We start from the raw sequence: 22,230 nt of genomic DNA, 5'->3' as shown, positions 1-22,230 counted from the left end.
TTACATTTGTTAATTGATCAGGAATGTCCTTTATAACTTTGATTTTGTCGGGATTTACCTTGTTCCCTCTTTGCGAGACCAGGAACCCCAAGAATTAATCGAAACTAACCCGAACGCACACTTTTTCGGGTTGAGTTTCATGTTTATGCTTCCTCAAGATATCAGAGTTTTCTTGGAGTTGTTTCAAGTGATCTCCTACATTCAAAGACTTGACTAACATGTCATTGATATACACTTCCATTGTTTTACCTATTTGATTCTCGAACATCTTGTTCACGAGCCTCTGATAAGTGGCTTCGGCATTTTAAAGCCAAAATGGCATCACATAATAATAATATGTGCCAAAGTTCATTATGAACGAAGTTTTTCCAATTCCTTCGGGTTCATCTTAATTTGATTGTACCCGGAGTAAGCATCAATGAAACTCATTAACTCGTGTCCGGCCGTTGCATCAGTCATTTGATCAATATTTGGCAATGGGAACAAGTCTTTAGGGCATGCCTTATTTAAGTCCTTATAATCTACACACATTCTAAAAATTTTATTCTTCTTTGGAACTACAACTACATTAGCTAACCATTCTGGATACATTACCTCCCAGATTGAACCAATATCGAGTAGTCGAGTTACCTATTCTTTAACAAACCTATTTCTGACCTCGACTGGTGGGTGTTTCTTTTACCTTACCGGTGGGAAGTTTGGATCCAGGCTTAGCTTGTGCAAGACCACCTCTAAGGGGATAATTGTCATATCCGAGTGCGACCATGCAGAACAATCAACGTTAACTTTAAGGAATTAATAAATCCTGACCTGAGTTCGAGATTGACTTCGATTCCTAAGTGAAATTTCCTTTTCAAAAATTATTTGAATAAAGCCACTTGCTCGAGTTCTTCTGTAGTGGATTTGGTTGCATATTTCTCCTCCGGTACCTGAAAGTATCTTGGCACTTGGTGAGATTTTTACGACTCCTCGCCCTTATCATCTTCATTTGTCAAGGGAGAAAGCGTCGATTTCTTTAATTGCTATTTGTTGGGATCTTCCCTTTGCTACGAGAAATCGACACTGCATTCATCTCTTTTGCTGCTGGTTGATCTCCTCTTATCTGCTTGATTCTTTTCGGGGTCAGTAATTTCAACAAATGATGGTTTGTTAAGGGCACAACTTTTATCTCATGTATCCACGGCCTTTCAAGCAAGGCGTTGTAGCCCATACCGCCGTCTACTACTTCAAACAAGGTGGTTTTGGTTACCCCTTCGGTGTAGGCAGTAGTATCTCTCCTCATGTTGTCACACTTGCCAAGTTGAACCCATCGAAAAGCTTAGTTTCCAGAATGATGCTTCTGGGTAACTTTGCTTGTTCCAGAACTCTCCATTGAATGATTTTGGCTGAGCTTCCTAGGTCAACCAAAACACGTTTAATCTTGAAATATAAGACATTGAGAGAAACTACGAAGGTGTCATTATGTTGCAGTAGAAGTCTGTCGGCATCTTTCTCCATGAAGGTGATATCATCTTCTGTGACTTCCCTAAGTCTCTTGTTGTGGGTCACTAATATTTTTATTTTCTTGGTCGCTGAGAGGGTTATGCCATTAATTTCATTCCCTCCGAAAATCATGTTGATAGTCAACCGATGGGACTCTTCTACTATCTCTGAAGGTTCTGCATTGTCCCCGCTACGACTGTAATTGTTCTTGGTTCAGTCGCTCAAGAACTCACTAATATGGCCATTTTTCAATAATGTCACCACCTCTTCACGTAGATGCCGACAGTTCCTAGTTTTGTGGCCATGAGTCCTATGATATCCGCACTATGAGTTAGGATCCTTCTAGCTAGGATCAGATTCGATTAGCTTTGTGAATCGTGCTTCTTTGATATTCCTCATCATTGATACAAACTCCACTATGGTGATATTGAAATTGTAATCCGACAACCTGGGATATGTGGAATCTCGGGCCCCTGATACCTTTTTTAATTATAACGACATGTTCCGGCCATGGTTAGTTCTTCTATCAGGAGCGAACCTATCCAAAGACCAGAACCATTTGCTTCCACATCCTTTGATTCTCTCATATGGCAGGAAACGACCTTTAGAAGATCGCCGATCTGCATCGAAATTGCTTTTGAACTTATCCTGGTTCTTGTCTCAGTCCTGTCCCTTGGTTGATGTTGGGAGCCCAAGATGATCATCATCTGTCCTTATTTTTTACTCATAACAATCATGGACATTTGGCCATGTAGTTGCCTGGAATTCGAGCAGGCTTTCCTTCAACCTTCTGGAGGCATCATAACTTCTTGGATTCAGACCCTTTGTGAATGCCTCCGCAACCCACTCATCTGGTACAATCGATAACAACATCCTCTCTTTTTGAAACTTGATCATGAACTCCCACAGCAGTTTTGACTCACCTTGCACGACCTTAAATATGTTCGCCTTCCTGGCTTGGACCTTCCTTACCCCGACATGAGCCTTTATGAATGAATTTGCAATCATTTCAAAAGAGTCAATTGAATGCTCGGGTAAGAGTGAATACCATGTCAATGCCCCCTTTGTGGGGGTTTCACCAAAGTTCTTGAGCAAAACCGATTTGATATAGTATAGGTGTGATATGATCATGCGGATCCGAAGTCCCATCATATTTTGGTATGTCCAGCTTTTTAACCTCTTCAGAATCAACTCCAGTGTTGCGCTCGGTTTAGACATTTGAGTGTATTTTTCTGAATTTGGGCCTTTCAAAACTGGTGGTGCATCCAAAATCTGATCCATTCAGGCGTGAAACTCCTTTGCATTTTGATCCATCATTTCATTCATTTCTCTCATAAATCTCATAAGCTCGATTTTGAAGGGGTCATTCCCGTTACTATTCCCAGATCTGCCATAAGCCCCCCATCTCCCCCCCCCCCCCCCGCACCATCGAAACCAACCTCACCCTTTGGGGTGTTGTTATCAACTCTTTGAGTCGTTTGATTTGCATGAACACTGGGAAGAACCGATCCCTGACTGTTTGCGTTGTTGGAAGTGCCTAACAATGCTTACTTCAACTCCGTCATCACCCCATATAGCCTTGAGATGTATCCTATGATGGCTTGTTGTTGCTCTCTCAGTACTGTTTCCATAACATGTTCCTCCTCTGCGTTATTGGGAGTTGGCTCCTGTACATGCCGGGGGTATTTCTCTTCATGAACTGGGGTTGTATCGTCTCCTTCGGTGCGGGTGTCGCTGATTGAATCTTCATCTTGAGACAAATTCTCGTGTCCCTCAATGTTATGTGTGATATTAACATCATTCGCTGCCATTTTCGATTTCTTGCTAAGTTAGTAACAAATGCAAGGATTAATGCAATTATACAACTATCTAAGCCTCATGGTGGGCACCAAACTATTTATTCATAAAATGGTATAGTTGAATTTGTTATATGGTTTATAGACATGTGAACTGATTTGATCGAAGAAAGATAAATAAATAAGATTAAAGTAAGACCTAGCGATTAAAATTGAAGAAGATGGAAAGCCTAGCTCTGAGAACAGCGCCTACGAAGACATAAATGAGAACAATATAAACGAGTAAATAAAGTTGTTTAATTGAGAGCGAAAATGGAATACAACATATGTTTTGCCAAGAATTTTGTGTCTTACAATGGCTGCTGAGTCTGCTATTTATAGCTATACCTAGGGAAACAAGATCATGGGATCAAGCCCTACTTAAATGATAATAAAGGAGCCATTGATAAATATGTAACGACTTGCTATAAATGCAAATATTCTCTGCAACTGCTTCCAATTTAATGTTATAGAATATTCTTCATTGAGTGTTATCCGATGGAAAATATTCGATCTGCTCCCATTGACTATGATCCCTTCGGGGTTTATTCGATGTCAATTATAGTCATTGTCCTTGAATTGGTTGTTACTTGATTCACCTTTTGCTTGTTTTGATCCCACGTATCATGCTATCATTCGACCATTTATTATAAACCAATTTCACCCTATAAATTTACTATGTCAATAGATAGATAGTCCATCTTTTTTGGGTTATTTTTGTTTACAAATTTAACAAAAAGGTGAAAGAGACATTTAGTATAACACGTTGTGACGACCCGGCCAGCCGTCTCATGAGTTACCGCTATGTTTTCCCCATTTCTGCTTCTTTATGCTTTGTTTATCCATATTATGAGGTATCGGGTTGGTCGGATCGATTTCGGAAAGGATTTGGTAAGGTTTGAGGCACTTAGTCTCTTTAAAGTGAGTTTAAGTTGAAAAGGTCAACCGAATGTTGACTTGTGTATTAGATGGCTTAGATATGAGTTCTGATGGTTTGGTTAGCTTCGGGAGGTGATTTGGGACTTAGTAGCGTGATCAGAATGAGTTTTGGAGGTTTGAAGTAGATTTAGGCTTGAATTGGCGAAATCGGATTTTTGGCGATTTCCGGTTGATAGGTGAGATTTTGATATAGGAGTCGGAATGAAATTACAAGAGTTGAAGTAGTTTTGTGGTGTCATTTGGGACGTGTGTACAAAATTTCAAGTCATTCGGACGTGGTTTGGTCGGGTTTTTGATCAAAAGCGGAATTTAAAAGTTTTTGGAAAATAAGGATTGAATCCGATGTGTTTTGGTCGATTTGATGTTATTTGAGGTGTTTTGAAGATAGGTACAAGTTTGAATAAGGTTTTGGGATATGTTGGTGCCTTTGGTTGAGGTCCCGGGGGCCTCATTTCGGATGGTTGACGGGGAGTTTGAAACTTTGTTGCAACTACTGAATTTGCTGCTTCTGGTATTTCCGCACCTGCGGATTGGGGACCGCAGGTGCGATGCCGCAGGTGCGATAAGGGAGGTCTCAGAAGCGGAAATGCCTGGGAAGGCATGGACCGCAGATGCTGTTGATGGACCACACCTGTGAGGCGCAAGTGCAAAATGTTGATCGCAGGAGCGGTTTTGGCCGTTAAGTGAAGAACCGCAGAAGCGGTTAGTTGGCCGCATATGTAGTACCGCAGAAGCGGTGAATAGGATTGCAGATGAGAAAATGCCTGGGCAAAAGGTGTATATTGTGCCCTTTGCGATTTTGAGCTATTTTCACCATTTATATCTCGGCTTTGGAGCTTTTTGGACGATTTGAAAGAGGGATTTCAAGGGAACTTCGTTACGGTAAGGAATTTGGACCTAAAACTCATTCCTATGCTATTATTTCACGGATTAGATCGATGATTAATGAAATTTAAGGGCTAAAATTGGGGAAACTAGGGATTTGAAACTTAGACCTTTGCTTGAGGATTTGAAGGACCATTTGAGGTCGGATTTCAGAACTTTTGATATGTATGAACTCGTGAGGAGATGAGGAATCTGTTGATGTAAAAATTATCGAATTTTGAGACGTGGGCTCGGGGGTCAGGTTTTGGTAATTTCGGGATTTTTTGTATTATTTGATTGTTTTTGCTTGGGCTTTGTTCCCTTAGCATATTTTGATGTCGTGATTCTGATTTTGGATAGATTCGACGCGAGTGGAGGCCGATTCGAGGGGCAAAGGCATCGCGGAGTAGTATTTTCACCGATTTGAGGTAAGTAACCATTGTAAATTTGGAACTAATAGTACACACCCCATTATTTTAACTTGTTTTGATAAATGTGGTAACACACATGCTAGGTGATGAGCGTGTGGGCGTGCACCGGTAGGGATTGTGACTTGGTCCGTCCCGTAGCGACTATTAAGCCATGTATTTGATTTGGAACCTTATGAGATACCGTACTTTAGCTATTTATACTATATTATGGGTTGTATACCATGTTTGGGGCCTTGTGCCGACCTGTTGAAACCCTTAGGGGCATTTTTACTGTTTTTTTCCTCACTCTACTTGTTGAAAGCATATCCTCAGTCGTGTTTTACCTGTTTAAAAGTTTAAAACTGGTTTTATCACTCTACTTTTAAATGTGAGGAATGTTTGGGCTGAGTTCCCCAATTTCTATTGTTGTGCCCGAGAGCTTGTGAGATTAATGACTGAGAGAGGTTGACGACCTAATAGTGAAGATATTATATGTATATATTATGGATCGGGCTGCACGCTGCAACGATACTTATATGGATCGAGTTGCATGCCGCAGCGATATATATATTGGATCGGGTTGCACACCGCAGCAATATATATATATATATAATCGGGCTGCGCGCCGCAGCGATATGACGATTGGGCTGTAGGAGCCCCTCCGAAGTCTGTACACCCCCAGTGAGTGTAGTCGACTATAAATTATAGATCGGGTTGCACGCCGCAGCGGTTACTATGATTTCTATTACTATGAGATATTAATGAGCCTGAGCGCTGAGAGTGAGTATCGAGTGACGAGAGTTGAGTCACGAGTTACTGAGAGGCTGCCCGAGAGGCCATATTCTAAGTGATACCTTGCCCGAGGGTCCCAGTTATGATATTTTTACTAATTTCACTCTTCTTTTAAAATAAGCCTCTGTTGGAAAAATTGCTAAGTATATGATTTCAAGTGTTTAAACTAAAATTTGATGATTTTATGACAAAACTGGTTTTAAACTGTGAAGTTGACCTGTTATCCTGTTGTTTATTTAGTTATATGATTTTTAACTACTCGTCAGTACTTTCAGGCCTTATTTACTTTAGTTAATTACTGAGTTGGCGTACTTACGTTACTCTCTGCACCTATGTGTGCAGATCTAGGTGCTCGAGTGGCAGAGTGAGGGTTCTCAGCTGATCCAGATGTTGCCGGAGATTTTGAGGTAGCTGCATGGCGTCCGCGGCCCTGTTTTCTCCTTCTTATCTTGTTCTTTTCCGAATTTTTTTCTAGATTTTTGTTGTATTAGACAGTCAGTTATGTAGTAGAGGCTCTAGACTCGTGACACCAGATATTTGGGGCTGTGTAGTTTTCATATTTATTTGACATTTCGCGTATGTAATTGTGTTTTAAACACTTATTATGAAAATTTGGTATCTAAACCTGTGTTAGAAAATGGTTTTATAAAAGGAACTTGTTGTGGTTAATGGTTTGGGTTGGCTTGCCTAGTAATGTGATAGGCGCCATCACGACCGGGTATTTGGGGTTGTGACAAGTTGGTATCAGAGCCTAGGTTACATAGGTCTCGCGAGTCATGAGCCGGTTTAGTAGAGTCTCGCGGATCGGTACAGAGACATCTGTATTTATCCTTGAGAGGCTGCAGAACCTTTCGAAAAATTCTTCATATTCTTGAAATTCTTGTCGTGCAAACTTGTTGATCCGAATACGAAACTTCTGTTATTCCACTCTCTCATAGATGGTGAGGACACGTGCTATCGGGCAGGGTGGACGACAACCAATTCCACCAATTAGGGCCACCAAAGATCGAGGACGCGATCGAGGCCATGGTAGGGGCAGAGCAGCTAGGGTAGCACCTGCATATCCACCATCTGCCCCAATTTAGGATCATGTCCTAGTTGTGGACGCTACAGCAGCACCGGCTCAGGCACTAACTGTGCCCATTGTGATTCCAGGCCTTCAGGAGGCTTTAGATTAGATCTTACCAGTGTGTACCAGTTTGGCTCACCCAGACTCCCGTTGCTCGCACACTTGAGCAGGTTGTGCAGGGACTCCAAACACCAGGGGCACCTCCAGTCTAGCCAGTTGCACCAGCTCAAGAGTTTGTGGTACCAGTTATGCCGGACGACGAGCAACGTCGACTAGAGAGGTTTGGTAGACTCAAGCCTCCACCTTTTAGAGGTGCAGAGGGCGAGGATGCCCAGGGGTTCTTGGATATGTGCCAGAGGATACTTCGTACACTAGGTATTCTAAAGACCAGTGGCATGGCTTTTACCACCTTTCAGTTTTCTAGGACTGCCTTTACTTGGTGGGAGGCATATGAGAGGCATAGGCCTATTGGTGCAGCACCCCTTACTTGGCAGTAGATCTCTATTCTCTTTCTGGAGAAGTATGTGCCACAATCTCACCAAGAGGAGCTGCGCAGGCAGTTCAAGCAGTTCCGTCAGGGAGAGATGACTGTGACACAGTATGAGATGCAGTTCTCTAAGTTAGCCCACCATGCGGTGTGGTTGGTTCCCACAGATCGAGAGAGGATTATGATGTTTGTTGATGGTCTCACATTTCAGCTTCGGATTCTCATGACTAAGGGGAGGGTGACATGTGCTACTTTTGAGGAGGTTGTTGACATTGCCCATGAGATTGAGTTCATTCGTCGCTAGGAGCGAGAGGAAAGGGAGGCCATGAGGCTTCGGGGATCTGGGAGCTTTAGTGGTGCTCCTTCGATGGGTCAGTTCTAGTAGGGCAGAGGTCGTCCCTTCAGACAGGCTCATTCAGCTCGCCCAGCTTATCGTGGGGCATCATTGGGTCATGGTTCTCACAGTTCTCATCAGGGCCACTCATCACTCAGTTCCCTCCCAGCCCAGAGTTCGTTTTGTGCCCCATCAGTGCAGGGTTCTTCCATGCCAGGCCCTTCTACTGGTCATTCCGGTGCTAGGGGTTCCCTTTAGTCCCCGACTCCAACACCGGAGAGTTGTTATGAGTGCAAAGAGTTTGGGCATATGAGGAGGCAGTGTCCTTGTCTTTATGATGGTCAATCTCAACATAGAGGTCAGCCTTCGACTTCTGCTCCAGTTACTTCACCACCCGCCCAGCCAGCTAAGGGTGGAGGTCAGTCAACTAGGGGTCGCCCAATGATAACTAGGGATTTCGATACATTTTATACTCCTTCTTGCTTAAGTTTTGATTAGAAATGTGTAAAAAATAAACCCAAAGGCTAACAAGTTGTGCTTGATTACAAGTTTGATCAATAAGGTGACAAGATGTCAAAGATCAACTCAAAAAGGAGTGAAACCTGCACAAGCACCAAGACAAGACAAAGCTCAAGCAAAACAAGTCCAGTGCGTCCATACACCATTCTGTGCAGTCCGCACAAGTGATCTTCAGAGAGTGTGAATTTCTAGGCCAACAGGCAATGCGACCGCATGGGGTTTTGTGCGGTCCGCATTGAGTTCACCGAGGCCGCACTCGATTTAGTGCGGTCCGCAAAGCCAGAGTTCAGAGAAGTGCCAGTTCCATGTTTGAAGTCCAATGCGTTCCACGCTCCATTTCATGCGGACCGCACTAGAAGCCACCACGGCCGCACTCGATTCTGTGCAGTCCACAGAGCCTAGGTTACATAGGTCTCGCGAATCATGAGCCGCTTTAGCATAGTCTTGCGGATCGGTACAGAGACATCTGTATTTATCCTTGAGAGGCTGTAGAACCTTTCGGAAAATTCTTCATATTTTTGAAATTCTTGTCGTGCGAACTTGTTGATCTGAATACGAAACTTCTGTTATTCCACTCTCTCATAGATGGTGAGGACACGTGCTATCGGGCAGGGTGGACGACCACCAATTCCACTAGTTGGGGCCACCAGAGATCGAGGACGCGATCGAGGCCATGGTAGGGGCAGAGCAGCTAGGGTAGCACCTGCAGATCCACCATCTGCCCCAATTTAGGATCATGTCCTAGTTGTGGACGCTACAGCAGCACCGGCTCAGGCACCAACTGTGCCCATTGTGATTCCAGGCCTTCAAGAGGCCTTAGCTCCGATCTTACCAGTGTGTACCGGTTTGGCTCACCCAGACTCTCGTTGCTCGCACACTTGAGCAGGTTGTGCAGGGACTCCAACCATCGGGGGAACCTCCAGCCCAGCCGGTTACACCAGCTCAGGAGTTTGTGGTACCAGTTATGCCAGACGACGAGCAGCGTCAACTAGAGAGGTTTGGCAGACTCAAGCCTCCGACTTTTAGTGGTGCAGAGGGCGAGGATGCCCAGGGGTTCTTGGATAAGTGCCAGAGGATACTTCGTACAACAGGGATCCTAGAGACCAGTGGTGTAGCTTTTACCACCTTTTAGTTTTTTGGGGTTGCCTTCACTTGGTGGGAGGCGTATGAGAGGTGTAGGCCTGTTGGTGCAGCGCCCCTTACCTGGCAGCAGTTCTTTGTTCTCTTTCTGGAGAAATATGTGCCATAGTCTCGCCGAGAGGAGATGCACAAGTAGTTCGAGCAGTTGCATCAGGGAGAGATTACTGTGACGTAGTATGAGATACGGTTCTCTGAGTTAGCCCACCATGCGGTTTGGTTGGTTCCCACAGATCGAGAGAGGATTATGACGTTTGTTGATGGTCTCACATTTCAGCTTCGGATTCTCATGACTAAGGAGAGAGTGACATGTGCTACTTTTGAGGAGGTTGTTGACATCGCCCATGAGATTGAGTTGGTTCGTCGCTATGAGCGAGAGGAAAGGGAGGCCATGAGGCCTCGGGGATCTGGGAGCTTTAGTGGTGCTCCTTCGAGGGGTCAGTTCAAGCAGGGCAGAGGCCGTCCCTTCAGACAGGCTCATTCAGCTCGCCCAGGGTATCGTAGGGCATCATTGGGTCATGGTTCTCACAGTTCTCATCAGGGCCACTCATCACTCAGTGCCCTCCCAGCCTAGAGTTTGTTCCGTGCCCCATCAGTGCTGGGTTCTTCCATGCCAGGTCCTTCTACTGGTCATTTCGGTGCTAGGGGTTCCCTTCAGTCCCCATCTCCAACACTGGAGAGTTGTTATGAGTGCAAACAGTTTGGGCATATGAGGAGGTAGTGTCCTTGTCTTTATGATGGTCAATCTCAACAGAGAGGTCAGCCCTCGACTTCTGCTCCAGTTACTTCACCACCCGCCCAGCTAGCTAAGGGTGGAGGTTAGTCAACTAGGGGTCGCCCTATGATAACTAGGGATTTCGATACATTTTATACTTCTTCTTTCTTAAGTTTTGATTAGAAATGTGTACAAAATAAACCTAAAGGCTCACAAGTTGTGCTTGATTACAAGTTTGATCAACAAGGTGACAAGATGTCAAAGATCAACTCAAAAAGGAGTGAAACCTGCACAAGCACCAAGACAAGACAAAGCTCAAGCAAAACAAGTCCAGTGCGTCCATACACCATTCTGTGCAGTCCGCACAAGTGATCTTCAGAGAGTGTGCATTTCTAGGCCAACAAGCAATGCGGCCGCATGGGGTTTTGTGCGGTCCGCATTGAGTTCATCGAGGCCACACTCGATTTAGTGCGGTCCGCAAAGCCAGAGTTCAGAGAAGTGCCAGTTCCATGTTTGAAGTCCAATGCGTTCCACGCTCCATTTCATGCGGACCGCACTAGAAGCCACCACGGCCGCACTCGATTCTGTGCGGTCCGTAGTGCCTGAGTTTAGAGAGCTAGAGTTTTAAGTTAAGAGCCTTAGTGCGGCCGCATGTGATTTTGTGCGGTCCGTACTAGCCTCGCAGGGGTATTTTTGTCTATATTTTTCAGCCTAGTATAAATAACTTATTTTCCCATTTTTAGGTCATCAGATAGTTTTTGTACTGATCTGCGCTCGTGACTTCCGTTCCTTTAGCTATTTTGGGCAATTTTAGCTTCATTTCAACATTGAATCTTTTAGTTTATCTTAGCAATTAATTAATATGAGTTTTTCTTCATCTATTTCCTTATTTTCTTCTCTAATTATGAGTAGCTTGACCCATAAGCTAGTGTTGTGGCTCAACCCTAGTGTGGGTAATTGATGGGTCTTGTGTTTTGATACTTAATTGTCTATGGGTGTTTTATATTTGGACTAATTTCATGTTTAATTACTGAATTAGTGGTTGCAAACACTAGTTTGTGTTCAGTTGACTTTGGCTCTTCTTGAGAAAGAGAGCCCAAGTCTCTGAATTTGGTCCAACAAGGAATTGGGGCGTACTTAAGAGATTGATAGCCCCAATTAAAGGGTTAAACCTAGATATAGTAATACCTGACTTGAACCTTGATTGCTTGTGCGAATTTGCATACCCAATTGGTCTTGAGAAAGTCAATCAGGTAAAATCACTCGAACCGCCAAGAGGTGTAGAGTGAGTAGAATCGTGCAATGAGTATATCATAATCCCCAAATGTGACAATCATACCTTAGACTCAAGTACCCGTCAATTGACCACCTAGGCGAAAGTCACTACCCTAGTGCATTTTACCCATTGGAACAACTCGCAATAGTTTAACCTTAGCTTACTTTAGTTTAATTGAGCATTGTAGTTTATATAAGAAGTAAATCAAAACCCAAAAATGTTTAGAAGTGAAATTTGGAACACATACACAACTCCACTTTAGATAGACACCTGACTCCAACTTCTAGCTCCCTGTGGAAATCGATCCTGACCTTAATCGGGTAAAAGTTGCTTCAACCCTCTCTTGCTACTCAATAGTAGTGTAGGGTTGGCCTCGATCACCTAGAGGGGGAGGTCGATCAGGTGGTGGTCAGGCCCGTTTCTATGCTCTTTCGGGTAGACCAGATGTTGCTGCTTCAGATGCCGTGATTTTAGGTATTGTTTCAATCTGCCATAGAGATGCCTTTGTATTATTTGATCCTGGTTCCACCTTTTCTTATGTGTCATCATACTTTTCCCGTTATCTGGATACGCCGCGTGAGTCTCTTGTTTTACCTGTTCATGTATCTACCCTAGTGAGCGATACTGTTATTGTAGGCCGTGTGTACCGGTTGTGTCTGATGACTATTAAGGGTCTGGAGACCCGTGTGGATCTTTTATTATTGTGTATGGTGGATTTCGATATCATTTTGGGCATAGGATTGGTTGTCTCCGTGTCGTGCTATTCTGGACTGTCATGCTAAAACAATCACATTGGCTATACTGGGTGTGCCACGGATCGAGTGGCGAGGTGTGACTGATTATGTTCCTAGTAGAGTGATCTCATTCTTGAAATCCCGGCGTATGGTTGAGAAGGGATGTCTTTCGTATCTAGCCTTTGTGAGGGATGTCAGAGCTGAGACTCCCAATATTGATTCTATTCCAGTTATGTGGGATTTTCTCGATGTGTTTCCTGCAGACCTGCCGACCATGCCACCAGACAGGGATATTGATTTTGGTATTGACTTGGTGTCGGGCACTCAGCCCATTTCTATTCTATCGTATCGTATGGCACCAGCGGAGTTGAAGGAATTAAAGGAGCAGCTTCAGGAACTCCTCGATAAGGGGTTGATTCGGCCTAGTGTGTCACCTTGGGGTGCGCCAGTTCTATTTATGAAAAAGAAGGATGGCACTATGAGGATGTGCATTGATTATAGGCAATTGAACAAAGTAACAATTAAGAACAAGTACCATTTACCTCGCATTGATGATTTATTCAACCAGCTTCAGGGAGCGAGAGTGTTCTCTAAGATTGATCTCAATTCGGGTTATCACCAGTTGAAGATTAGGGACTCGGATATTCTTAAGATAGCTTTCAGGACCCGATATGGTCATTATTAGTTCTTGGTGATGTCATTTGGGCTGACCAATGTCGTAGCAGTGTTCATGCATTTGATGAACAGCGTGTTCCGACCTTATCTCGATCCGTTTGTCATAGTCTTTATTGATGATATTCTGGTGTATTCGTGTTGTCAGGAGAAGCATGCGGAGCATTTGAGAGTTGTGTTGCAGAGATTGATGGAGGAGAAGCTTTATGCAAAATTCTCCAAGTGTGAGTTTTGGCTCAGTTAAGTGGCTTTCTTGGGGCACGTGGTGTCCAGCGAGGGTATTCAGGTTGATCCGAAGAAGATAGAGGCAGTTCAGAGTTGGCCCAAACCGTCCTCAGCCAAGAGATTCACAGCTTTCTTGGTTTGGCAGGTTATTATCGCTATTTTGTTCAGGGATTCTCATCTATCGCATCGCCCTTGACCTAGTTGACTCAGAATGGTGCTTCATTTGTATAGTCGGACGAGTGTGAGGAGTGCTTTCAGAAGCTTAAGACAGCTTTGACCACAGCTCCAGTGTTAGTTTTGTCATCAGCTTCAGGTTCATATACCATGTATTATGATGCTTCGAGAGTTGGTATTGGTTGTGTTTTGATGCAGGAGGGTTGATTTATTGCTTATGCTTCTCGTCAGTTGAAGCCCCATGAGAAGAACTACCCCGTTCATGATTTGGAGTTGGCTGCCATAGTTCACGTGTTGAAAATTTAGAGGCACTACTTGTATGGTGTGTCTTGTGAGGTGTTTGCTGATCATCATAGCATCCAGCATTTGTTCAAACAGAAGGATCTCAATTTGAGGCAGCGGAGGTAGTTGGAGGTTCTTAAGGATTATTATATCACTATATTGTACCATCCGGGGAAGGCCAATGTGGTGGTCGATGCTTTGAGCCAAAAGGCGGTAAGTATGGGGAGTTTGGCATATATTCTAGTTAGGGAGAGACCTCTTGCAGTTGATGTTCAGGCCTTGGCCAATCGGTTTGTGAGATTAGATGTTTCGGAGCCCAGTCGGGTATTGGCTTGTGTGGTTTCTCGGTCTTCCTTATATGATCACATCAGAGAGCGCCAGTATGATGATCCGCATTTACTTGTCCTGAAGGATAGAGTTCAGCATGATGATTCCAGAGATGTGACCATTGGTGAGGATGGGATGTTGAGGATGCAGGGTCGGATATGTGTGCCCAATGTGGATGGGCTTCGGGAGTTGATTCTGGAGGAGGCTCATAGCTCGCGGTATTCAATTCATCCGGGTGCTGCGAAGATGTATCAGGATCTGAGACAGCATTATTGGCGGAGAAGAATGAAGAAAGACATTGTGGAATTTGTAGCTCGGTGTCTCAATTGTCAGCGGGTGAAATATGAGAATCAGAGACCGGGTGGCTTGCTTCAGCAGATGGATATTCCTGAGTGGAAGTGGGAGAGGATCACTATGGACTTTGTTGTTGGACTTTCACGGACTTTGAGGAAGTTCGATGCTATTTGGGTGATTGTGGATCGGCTGACCAAGTCCGCGCACTTCATTTCAGTGGGTACTACCTATTCTTCAGAGCGGTTGGTAGAGATCTATATCCGGGAGATTATTCGTTGCATGGTGTCCCAGTTTCCATCATATCATATAGGGGCACTTAGTTTACTTCGCAGTTTTGGAGGTTTGTGCAGTGAGAGTTGGGTACTCAGGTTGAGTTGAGCACAACTTTTCACCCTCAGACGGACGGACAGTCCGAGCGTACTATTCAGATATTGGAGGACATGTTGCGTGCTTGTGTCATTGATTTTGGAGGGTCATAGGATCAGTTTCTACCGTTTGCAGAGTTTGCTTATAACAACAGCTACCAGTTGAGTATTCAGATGGCTCCATATGAGGCTTTGTATGGGAGGTGGTGTAGATCTCCAGTTGGTAGGTTCGAGCCCGGTGAGGTTAGGCTATTGGGGACAGACTTGGTGCAGGATGCTTTAGAAAAGGTGAAGGTAATTCAGGAGATGCTTCGTACAGCGCAGTCGAGGCAGAAGAGCTATGCTGATACGAAGGTTCAGGATGTGTGCTACATGGTTGCCGAGAACTTTCTGTTGAAGGTTTCACCCATGAAGGGTGTTGTGAGATTTGGGAAGAAAGGGAATTTGAGTCCTTGGTTCATTGGGCCTTTTAAAGTGCTTCGGAAGATTGGGGAGGTGGCTTATGAGCTTGCTTTGCCACCCCCCTTGTCGAGTGTGCATCCAGTATTTGATGTTTCTATGCTTCAGAAGTATATTGGGGATCCGTCTCATGTTTTGGATTTCAGCACGGTTCAGTTGGATGATGATTTGACTTATGATGTGGAGCCAGTAGCTATTTTGGGTCGTCATGTTCGAAAGTTAAGGTCAAAGGATATAGCTTCAGTGAAAGTGCAGTGGGGAGGTCGGCCCGTGGAGGAGGCTACCTAGGAGACCGAGCACGAGAAGCGAAGCAGATACCCTTACCTATTTGAGGCTTCAGGTATATTTCTTGACTCGTTCGAGGATGAACGTTTTTTTAAGTTGGGGAGGATGTGACGACCCGGCTAGTTGTCTCATAAGTTACTGCTCTGTTTTCCTCATTTTTGCTTCTATTTTATTTATCCGTGTTATGTGGTATCGGGTTGGTCGGATCGAGTTCGGAAAGGATTTGGTAAGGTTTGAGGCACTTAGTCTCTTTAGAGTGAGTTTAAGTTGGAAAAGTCAACCGGATATTGACTTGTGTGTTAGAGGGCTCGGATGTGAATTCCGATGGTTCGTTTAGCTTCGGGAGGTAATTTAGGACTTAGGAACGTGATCAGAATGAGTTTTGGAGGTTTCAGGTAGATTTAGGCTTGAATTGGCGAAATCAGATTTTTGGCGATTTCCAGTTAATAGGTGAGATTTTGATATAGGAGTCGGAATGGAATTCCGAGACTTGCAGTAGTTTCGTGGTGTCATTTGGGACGTGTGTGCAAAATTTTAGGTCATTCGGATGTGGTTTGGTTGGGTTTTTTATCTAAAGTAGAATTTAGAAGTTTTTGGAAAATTAGGCTTGAATCTAATGTGTTTTGGTCGATTTGATGTTGTTTGAGGTGTTTTGAAGATTGGTACAAGTTTGAATAAGGTTTTGGGATATGTTGGTGCCTTTGGTTGAGGTCCCGAGGGCCTCGAGGTGATTTCGGATGGTTGATGGGGAGTTTGAAACTTTGTTGCAACTGCTGAATTTGTTGTTTCTGGTATTTCCGCACCTGCGGATTAGGGACCGCAGGTGCGATAAGGGAGGTCATAGAAGCAGAAATGCCTGGAAAGGCAGGGACCGCAGATGCGGTTCGCAGGTGCGGAATATTGATCGCATGAGCGATTTTGGCCGTTAAGTGAAGAACCACAGAAGCGGTTAGTTGGCAGTATATGCGGTAACGCAGAAGCGATGAATAGGGTCGCAGATGCGAAAATGCCTGGGCAGAAGGTATAAATTGTGCCCTTCGCAATTTTGAGTTATTTTCACCATTTCTATCTCGGCTTTGGAACTTTTTGGACGATTTGAAAGAGGGATTTCAAGGGAACTTCATTGAGGTAAGGAATTTGTACCTAAAACTCGTTTCTATGATATTATTTCACGGATTAGAGCGATGATTAATAGAATTTAAGGGCTAAAATTGGGAAAACTAGGCTTTGAAACTTAGACCTTTGCTTGAGGATTTGAAGGACCATTTGAGGCCGGATTTCAGAAATTTTGATATGTATGAACTCCTGGGGAGATGAGGAATCTATTGATGTAAAAATAATCGAATTCCGAGACGTGGGCCCGGGGGTCGAATTTTGGTAATTTCGGGATTTTTGATATTATTTGATTGTTTTCGCTTGGGCTTCGTTCCCTTAGCATATTTTGATGTTGTGATTCTAATTTTGGACAGATTCGAAGCGAGTGGAGGTCGATTCGAGGGGCAAAAGCATCGCGGAGTAGTATTTTCACCGGTTTGAGGTAAATAATCATTGTAAATCTGGAACTGAGGGTACAAACACCGGTATTTGACTTGTTTTGATAAATGCAGTGACGCACATGCTAGCTGACGAGCGTGTGGGCATGCACCGGTAGGGATTGTGACTTGGTCCGTCCCGTAGCGACTATTAAGCCGCGTATTTGATTTGGAACCTTATGAGATTCCGTACTTTAGCTATTTATACTATATTATGGGTTGTATGCCATGTTTGGGGCCTTGTGCCGACCTGTTGAGACCCTTAGGGGCATTTTTATTGTTTTTCCTCACTCTACTTGTTGAAATCATATCCTCAATCGTGTTTTACCTATTTAAAAGTTTAAAACTGGTTTTATCACTCTACTTTTAAATGTGAGGACTATTTGGGCTGAGTTCCCTAATTTCTATTGTCGTGCCCGAGAGGCTGTGAGATTAATGACTAAGAGAGGTTGAGAACCTAATAGTGAGGATATTATATGTATATATTATGGATCGGGCTGCACGCCGCAACGATACTTATATGGATCGGGTTGCACGCTGCAGTGATATATATATTGGATCGGGTTGCACGTCGCAGCGATATATATATATATATTGGATCGGGCTGCGCACCGCAACGATATGACGCTTGGGCTATAGGAGCCCCTCTGGAGTCTGTACACCCCCAGTGAGCGTAGTCGACTATAAATTACGGATCGGGATGCATGCCGCAGCAGTTACTATAATTTCTATAACTATGAGATATTAATGAGCCTGATTGCTGAGAGTGAGTATTGAGTGACGAGATTTGAGTCACGAGTGACTGAGAGGCTGCCCGAGAGGCCATATTCTTAGTGATACCTTGCCCGAGGGGCCCAGTTATGATATTTTTACTGATTTCACTCTTCTTTTAAAATAAGCTTCTGTTGGAAAAATTGCTAAGTATATGATTTCAAGTGATTAAACTGAAATTTGATTATTTTACGATGAAATTGGTTTTAAACTGTGAAGTTGGCCTGTTATCCTATTGTTTATTTTGTTATATGATTTCTAACTGCTCGTCACTGCTTTCAGGCCTTATTTACTTTAGTTATTTACTAAGTTGGCTTACTCATGTTACTTATTGCACATTGTGTGCAGATCCAGGTGCCTGAGTGGTAGAGTGAGGGTCCTCAGCTGATCCAGATGTTGCCGGAGATTTCGAGGTAGTTGCATGCCGTCCGCAGCCCTATTTTCTCCTTTTTATCTTGTTCTTTTCCGCATTTGTTTCTAGACTTTTGTTGTATCAGACAGTCAGTTATGTAGTAGAGGCTCTAGACTCGTGACACCAGATATTTGGGGCTGTATAGTTTTCATGTTTATTTGACATTCCGCGTATGTAATTGTGTTTTAAACACTTATTAGGAAATTTTGGTATCTAAACCTGTGTTAGAAAATGATTTTATAAAAGGAACTTGTTCTGGTTAATGGTTTGGGTTGGCTTGCCTAGTAATGTGATAGGCGCAATTACGATCGGGTATTTGGGGTCATGACACACGTGTTATATTTTGCTTATTTATTGAAGTTGAGGTCTCATGATATATCACTGCCAAAAAGTTGGGCGCCACAAATTATTGGTCTAGAAAAATATCACAACAATAAACGGCCGGCAAAGTGTCAAAATTGTCATTGAACGACATCAAATGCTACACCCTTGCCCTATGTTAATATTTGAGCTTATCCAGTATCCATGCTCACTGATACAAAAGTAACAAATAATTCCTCTAAATTCTTCACCGAAAAATTATATTATATAGCTAGTGCGGATTAGGTTTTAGAACTAGTTCATTCAAGGGTTATCATTTGACGCCTCTTCATAAAAAAATACATTATGTATTTAAATAAAAGAAGTTTTTTCGTGGGTTAGTTGTTTTATATAAAATTTATAAGTGGCAGTAATTTGCGAACTTTCTTTTTTAGGGTTTCTGTTAGTTACGTTTAAACAAAAAAGTAAATATGTCACTTTCTCAACAAAGACATGAATAAATCCAATATATTATGAAACAATTAAATAGAAGAACAATATTGCAGAGAAAGAAAGAGAGGAAATTCTTATTGAATTATGGGATGATCTACAATGGGGTAAGACCCCTCTATTTATAGGGGAAAACATGACTTAGCCACAAAGTAAAACTCTCTACAAGATAGACATTCACTCTAAATAGAATTCTATTCATAACACTCCCCCTTGAATGTCTACTCGATAAGTAATGTGCCTCGTTAAAACCTTAACTAAAATAAAACCCAATGGGAACAAAATCTAGTAAAGGAAAAAGAGTACACATATCTAACAATACGCCTTTTGGTTGCTTCGTTAAAAACCTTGCAAGGAAAACTCAGTGGGACAAAACCTTGTAAAGGAAAAAGAGTGCAACGCGCATTAACTCCCCCTGATGAGAGCATCAATTCACATACTTGAGCCTTCACATCCCAATCTTGTGCAATAGCTTCTTGAAGGTTGATGTCGGTAGAGATTTTGTGAACAAATCCTCTATATTATCACTTGAACGAATCTGTTGTACATTGATATCACCATTATTTTGAAGATCATATGTGAAAAATAACTTTGGTGAAATGTGCTTTGTCCTATCTCCTTTTATGAATCCTCCCTTCAATTGAGCTATGCATGTTGCATTGTCTTCATACAAAATCGTGGGTAGTTTGTCACATTTCAAACCACATTTGTCTCGAATGAGATGTATTATAGACCTTAACCACACACACTCTTGACTTGCTTCATGAATAGCAATTATCTCAGCATGATTAGATGAAGTAGCCACAATTGATTGCTTAGTTGATTGCCAAGATATGGCAGTGCCTCCACAGGTAAACACATAACCTTTTTGAGATCGAGCCTTGTGTGGGTCAGATAAATACCCAACATCAGCATAACCAACAAGATCGGGACTGCAATTGTTGCCATAAAATAAGCCCATATCGGTAGTCCCTTTTAGATACCGCAATATGTGTTTGATTCCATTCCAATGTCTCCTTGTAGGAGCAGAGCTATATCTTGCTAAGACATTAACTAAAAAAGTTATGTCAGGCCTTGTAGTATTAGCAAGATACATTAGTGCACCAATTGCACTAAGATATGGTATTTCAGGATCAAGTAGCTCTTCATTCTCTTCTTGAGGCCGGAATGGATCCTTATTCACATCAAGTGATCGAACAACAATCGTAGTACTTAATGGATGTGCTCCATCCATGTAAAACCGTTTCAATACCTTTTCTATGTAGGCAGATTGATGAATAAAAATTCCGTTTGCCAAATGTTCAATTTGCAAACCAAGACATAATTTTGTCTTTCCGAGATCTTTCATCTCGAATTCCTTCTTTAAATAATCAATTGCCTCTTGGAGTTCTATAGGAGTTCCAATAAGGTTTATGTCATCAACATATACGGGAAGTACAACAAATTCCGATGTTGTTTTCTTTATAAAAACACATGGGCAAATGGCATCATTTATATAGACTTCCTTTAATAAATACTCACTAAGACGATTATACCACATTCATCCTGATTGCTTTAGACCATGCAACGATCTTTGCAATTTGATTGAAAACATTTCCCGGGACTTTGAATTATTTGCGTTTGGCATTTTAAATCCATCGGGAATTTTCATATATATCTCATTATCAAGTGAGTCATAAAGGTAGGCGGTAACCACATCCATTAAATTCATGTCAAGCTTTTCATGGACAACAAAACTAATGAGATAACGGAAAGTTATAGCATCCATAACGGGTGAATATGTCTCTTCATAATCGACACCAGGCCTTTGTGAAAATCCTTGTGCAACAAGGCGTGCCTTATATCTTTGTACCTCGTTTTTCTCATTTCTCTTGCGTACAAAGACCCATTTATAGCCAACAGGCTTAACACCATTAGGTGTTTGGACTACAGGCCCAAAAACTTCACGTTTTGCAAGTGAGTTCAACTCTGATTGGATTGCTTCTTGCCATTTTGGCCAATCAAGTCTTTGTCGACATTCTCCAACAGATTGAGGTTCAAGATCCTCATTTTCTTGCATAATGCTAGATGCAACATTATATGCAAAGACATAATCCACCACTATATCCACTCGATTCATCTTTGTCTCAATATCGATTGGATTTATTGATAGTTCCTTATTTTCTTGAGTCTCGGGCTCAGTGGATTCCTCATGAATATCAGAATTTATTAAATTGTGGATTTCTTCATGAGATTCTTTCGTAGTGCCATTTTGATCATTTATTTTCATTTTTCTAGGATTTCGATCTTTGGAACCTAATGGTCTGCCACGTTTTAGGCGTGCTTTTAACTCATTAGCTATGACACTAGAAGATTGTCCAATAGGGATATCAATACGGATTGGAACATTCTCTGCAGGGATATGTGATTTTGTTATCCTTTTCAAATCCGTAAATGTGTCAGGCATTTGATTTGCGATTCTTTGCAAATGGATAATCTTTTGCACCTCTTTTTCACAAATAGAGGCACGTGGATCAAGATAAAATAATGATGGATTTTTCCACAAAATTTCCCGTGTGGTTTCACCAACTTCTCCCCCTAATTTTGGGAAAAGTGTCTCATCGTATCGACAGTCTGCAAATCGTGTAGTAAACAAATCCCCCGTCAATGTTTCTAGGTATCGAATGATGGAAGGCGATTCAAACCCAACATATATTCCTAACCTTCTTTGCGGACCCATTTTAGTGCGATATGGCGGTGCTACAGGCACATATATTGCGCATCCAAAAATTCTTAAATGGGATATATTAGGTTCATGACCCAAAACTAGTTGCAACGGGGAATATTTATGATAATTTGTCAGTCTGAGACGAACTAGCATTGCTACATGCAAAATGGCATGACCCCAAACAGAAGTGGGCAGCCTCGTTTTCATGAGTAACAGTCTTGCTATCAATTGCAGACGTTTAATTAAAGACTCTGCAAGGCCATTTTGAGTGTGAACATGAGCTACAAGATGTTCCACTTTTATCCCAATTGATAAGCAATAA

The sequence above is a fragment of the Nicotiana tabacum genome, chromosome 6 (genome assembly GCF_000715075.1).
Source record: "Nicotiana tabacum cultivar K326 chromosome 6, ASM71507v2, whole genome shotgun sequence".
Classification (NCBI taxonomy): domain Eukaryota; kingdom Viridiplantae; phylum Streptophyta; class Magnoliopsida; order Solanales; family Solanaceae; genus Nicotiana; species Nicotiana tabacum.
Note: the sequence above shows the minus strand (reverse complement) of the source record.